This window comes from Dermacentor variabilis, chromosome 3 (assembly GCF_050947875.1).
Source record: "Dermacentor variabilis isolate Ectoservices chromosome 3, ASM5094787v1, whole genome shotgun sequence".
Classification (NCBI taxonomy): domain Eukaryota; kingdom Metazoa; phylum Arthropoda; class Arachnida; order Ixodida; family Ixodidae; genus Dermacentor; species Dermacentor variabilis.
The window spans coordinates 77,628,716-77,633,500 of record NC_134570.1 but is presented as its reverse complement, the minus strand read 5'-3'; the positions used below and the strand labels follow the sequence as shown (position 1 = coordinate 77,633,500).

At 45.7% G+C, this 4,785-nt stretch overlaps 1 non-coding gene across 1 annotated transcript; it reads left to right on the top strand.

The window, feature by feature from the left end:
* The first annotated feature begins 3,134 nt into the window (after positions 1–3,134).
* On the top strand, positions 3,135–3,207 carry TRNAT-UGU (transfer RNA threonine (anticodon UGU)). Its single transcript has one exon. It is a non-coding gene; the product is annotated as a tRNA-Thr (tRNA).
* The last annotated feature ends 1,578 nt before the right edge of the window (positions 3,208–4,785 follow it).

The following is a 4,785-nucleotide window of genomic DNA, read 5'->3' as shown; positions in this document are numbered from 1 at the left end:
GATTCGTACGATAACAGGCAGAAAATGATTGCCTCTTACATGCAGAGCCAAGTTCCATAGATGCAAACGATTGAGAAGAAATGAGTAAGTGAAGAACTTACAAAGTTATTGATCTTATCTTAATTTTTGCGTAGGCTTCGTGCTTTAAAATTAGCCAGGGAACGGTTACTGTCAGCTAGCTTGTGCTTCACCTCTTCAGGAGATAGCAGGGCTATGATGAAAGGATGGAAGTCAAGAAAGTGTTCGGAACACAAAAAAAAAGTCACCGTCCAAGCACTCCGTATACAGATGGTTAACCAGCTAATCTTAAACGTGTGGCCCAGTTGTTTATCACTGGGCTAATCCCGACGGTTCATTAAATGGCGGCTTGGTAGGCTTCCGGATCCTCAGTACGCAGTTGCTGCTTGCGCTTGGCTGCACGAGTCTGTTCCTGTGCCTGTGATTGAAAGCGGCCTGTTCTGAAGGACTTGGTATGATCCGTGGCTAATCCGTTTCGGAGCCGGACAAAAAATGCAGCGCGCCGCTCGGCTGCGACTGAGAGCAATGATGTAAATACTGGCGCAGCTAATCCAACACCACCTAGATACCACAAGGTCCTTTCATTCCGATCCATAATATCATGTTATCCGGCCCGACTGCCATTGGATCTAATGGTGATGCTCCCGAGTAGAGGCAACAGTGATTTTGACGTCGCCGCCAAGGTAAATAGACCTGGTAGCGAAGCTTCTATAGGAGCCAATACGTTCAGAACATGGCGGTCCATCGGTGGTTCATGGGGCTTAGCGCCATCTGTATGTGGTGGGAACACTTCCAGCGGAAGAAAAAATAATGTGACGCCATGTCCGTTAAAAGCAGAAGTGACGTCATTTTGTTTTCGAAGGCGCGAAATTTGTTTTGTGGGCCTGCTTTTGGAGCTATAAATTCAAACGCCCCGCCATTCGACTTGATGGGCGTTTCGAGCTTTCAGCGCGGAAAGCGATGCAGTAAAAGCCAGCCGTACGGTTGTCGAAATCGCACCCCTGCACAGAACATACTTTCTTTGGAGGCCGACGAAAGCTTTAGGTGGTAGAGTGCTGAACCTGTAGTCGGACGCAAAGCTCGTCGGCCGGCGCAGTCGCACGAGAACAACTACACAATTATCTGGCGGTCGTAACTCACTACTTTTGACTGAACAGATTAAGAAGCGATGAAGCTACCCGCGTCACCAAATTCAGACAAAATTGGACAAGCAAGAAAGCACAAACTGCGAGGGGGGGCGAATTTCTACAGGTGAACTTTACGAGTGCGCCTTTCTGCCCGTTTCAAGACGTGCATTGCATTGCGAGTGATAGTGGCGTCAACGCCCCCTGTAACGATGGGCGCCGAAAATAATTGCATTTATTATTATTAATAAAATTGAATAAACTTCTATTTTCTTCACTCGTCACGAATATATAAGATTGACCAGGTTTATTTTCGTTGAATGAATCTAACTGTCTCACTTGAATTAAAAAAAAACGCTTTTTTCTTTCCCAGTGTTTGTTCCCTCCAAACATAGTCGCGCTTCAATCGCTGTTCCCATAACCCCCCTTGCTGATGTCTGTGACAATCTGTACTGAACCGCTTTTTGCTCGAAGCTTCGCGACCTATTTAGATCGACCTTGTCGCCGCTTTCATCACGCCAGCCTTGTCAATGAAATTTTCGGGCCAAGTAGCGCTACGGCATGGGTACAAGTAAACAGGCCTTGTGCTATCTAGGTGATGTTGGCTAATCGTACGCCTCTCTTCTTTTTTCGCGCATGCGCGTGGGTTTGCGCGGGAGTTGTTTTTGGCGTACTGGTGACCGACAGACGGACGGACGGACTAATAGGCTAGCCGTATAAAGTAAAAAGAACAAAAAGCCTAGTGGCTAAGTAAGGATGCCTGGGTCACTTTCTTTGACAATACGATGAGCCCTGCTATCACTAGATTTGCGAGCCTTGATATCGCAATTGTCTATCCACAGAAATTGCCAGTTGTGCTCTTTCTTCTGTGTAAGCGCCTTGGCAAACAATCTTTTGTTCTCGGGAGACAAATGATCATTCACATAAATGCCCTATCAGAACTACCGAAGAATGCAACATCAGAAGTGGTTGAGCGAGCCTTAGGTGCTTCATGGACGAAGTTTTCTTGTCCCGGCAGCAAAACTGCGCGACGACTTACATTTCGTCTTATTTAGTTGAAACGCGATTAATTGTAGCAAAGCTGCCGGTCCTGTAAGGACACTTAATCGCTTCACCCATCCACTTCACAAATGCCACACAGTCCTCGCCCTGAGTGACTGGCACGCTCTTAATTACAACGTTATTCAGCCGCAAATACTGCGCGAGCTCCATAACTCTTCTGGTTGGCGCCTTGGCATGCGTAACCAGTTCCGTCTTAGCCACTGTCAATTCATCTTGTTTCACCTTAATAGTCAAAACTGTCGCACGGAAATTGCACACTTTCACCTAGGGACGTAGGCTGCCCGAGTCATTCCCGAGCTAACTCCTGCTTCATTTTAGCTGTTATATCATGAGTGCGAGAATCAATACTAGAGCTAAGCAATGATTTAAGCGATTCAATTTTTTTTTCGCCAGCTCTCCATTAGATGACATGGTCAGCAAAAGTAGCAAGTACACGACCAAAAGAAAAGGAACACGTTCTGGGAGGCAGCAGTCGCGAGAAGAGGAAATGCACAATTGCTTATAGAAAACAGACACCAACCTGCAGAGCAAGTAGGAAGCAATCACCACGGCTCTAGCTGCCGCAACCGCTGCCTCAAAAATGGCGTGGGTGTTTCCGGGTAGCGTCCTTTTAAGTCCTCGTTGGTGACGCCAAGCTAGCAGGTTACCTTTTCGGGATGCTGATGTCACAGTCGTAGCTACTGCTATGGCCGCTGGACTTGACAGTTGCTGCGCCGCACACGTGCTTTGAGGACACCTGCACCCAGATAACTGCAGAGAAAGTAGGAAGCAACACAGGCTCTTGTTGCCACAGCTGATGACTGAAAAATTGTGCCTGAAAGGATGTTCTACATCCGCCGTCAAGGCCGTGAGTAGTGACCCTGGCAGAACTCCCAGGTTAATTTCTAGCAGAAAAACATATTTACGCCAGAAAGTGGATGGGAAAACGGAACCGCGGTAGCTCAGTTGGTAAGAGCATCGCACGTGTAATGCGCAGACGTGGGTTCGTGCCCCACCTGCGGTGAGTTGTGCTATTCATCCACTTAAATTTCCACAAATTTATCATTTCTTTATTTCATTTAATAAGTACAAGTAATTTTCCGTATGTTGTCCTTGGTGTCTGTTTGTTGGCTTCCTAAGATATAAGTAATAAAAATTGGGCCCTCGGTTTCCTTTCTTCTCGTTAATTGCATCCAGTGGAGCTCAGAACGTTAGCGAGGCTGCTTGGTTTCCCTTTCGCCTACCTTTGTTATGAAATTGGATATACCCAAACTGTTATACTTCTTTGTGTGGCGTTCGTTTCGCACGAGTCGTTGCCGAGTTTAATTTACATGTATACGTGCAGCTCTGGCAGTGAAAATTTATAACGAACCGCTGCAAAGTAGAGACAAGAGTTCCTATTTGAATTTTATGACCCTATATTTGAGACCAGAATTAACATGGCTAGTTATGTTTTTTTTTGTTTACACAGAACGTTTTGTCGAGACGCTCCCTAATGCTTCATGTTAAAAGGAAATTACCCACAGCCAATAACATTTAAAAAACGGCACAAACGCTACGCCCTGCTTTATATTATAGCAAGAACAATTGTTATCATGTCCTTGTCAGTGAAGTACTAAGGCCGCCCTTGTGGAAAAAGCACATGAAAGATATTCATTCTTCACACACCAAGGTGTAGCCTGGGACTACTTGGTCTCAAGAGTTACTCAAATTGGAATTCTTTGGCATGGCCTATGAGATGTTTAGACACAGAATCTCTTGGCGTTTAGCCTCGCTGAACCCGAAATAAAGCAGCCGATGAAGAATTCCACGCAGTAGGACAGTGGTTCAGAACAAGCTACCCGAATAAGTCACTTCAAACAACACTCACCATGCATTTAAGCTTCGGAGATGCAGACAATACGTGCGAATCGGTGCAGTCATCACCGGACACCGCAATGTACACGACGTGCGACAAATTGCAGATCGGCGTAGCGGAAATATACGCGTCCGGTTGATACTGCGCGAGTCGAATGGGCGGAACAGTAACGTGTAACGCAAGCACTCTCTGGGTGTGATCAAAACACGTTGTGCTAAAGAGAGGGTTCGCTGCGCTAAAACAAGTTTCTCTCATTTGAGATTCACAACAGTTGTGTCCAAACGAGAGATCAAGCGAATTCAGCCACAATATTTGTAGCAAACTGAGAAAAGTAAGTATACGGTGATCGGGGTCCGCTATGAAGATAACTTGTGCAGTAAGTACCGTGCCGCTGGATACAATAATTACGTTTTGTTCAAGCGGCCCGATGGTGTAGCCATTTAGAAAAGAAGAATGTCACAATCAATAATTCATTTATACGAGTTCCATTATTGACGCTAGTTCGCGGCTTCTCGTGTCCCTGTTCTGCTCAATAAAGTGTATTTCATGGGAGTTCGTGAAGGCGCTGTCGCCATAATGGGCACCTCGTTAGGTAAACATTAAATGTAGCACACAACCGATTTTTTGCAACTATTTCTCACATTTTGCATGATTGATCAACTTATCGCTATATGAAAGTACTATAACTTAAGCGTTAACGTCAGCCGCAAGGCTGCGGAACATTATTTTTGAAGGACCAAGTGC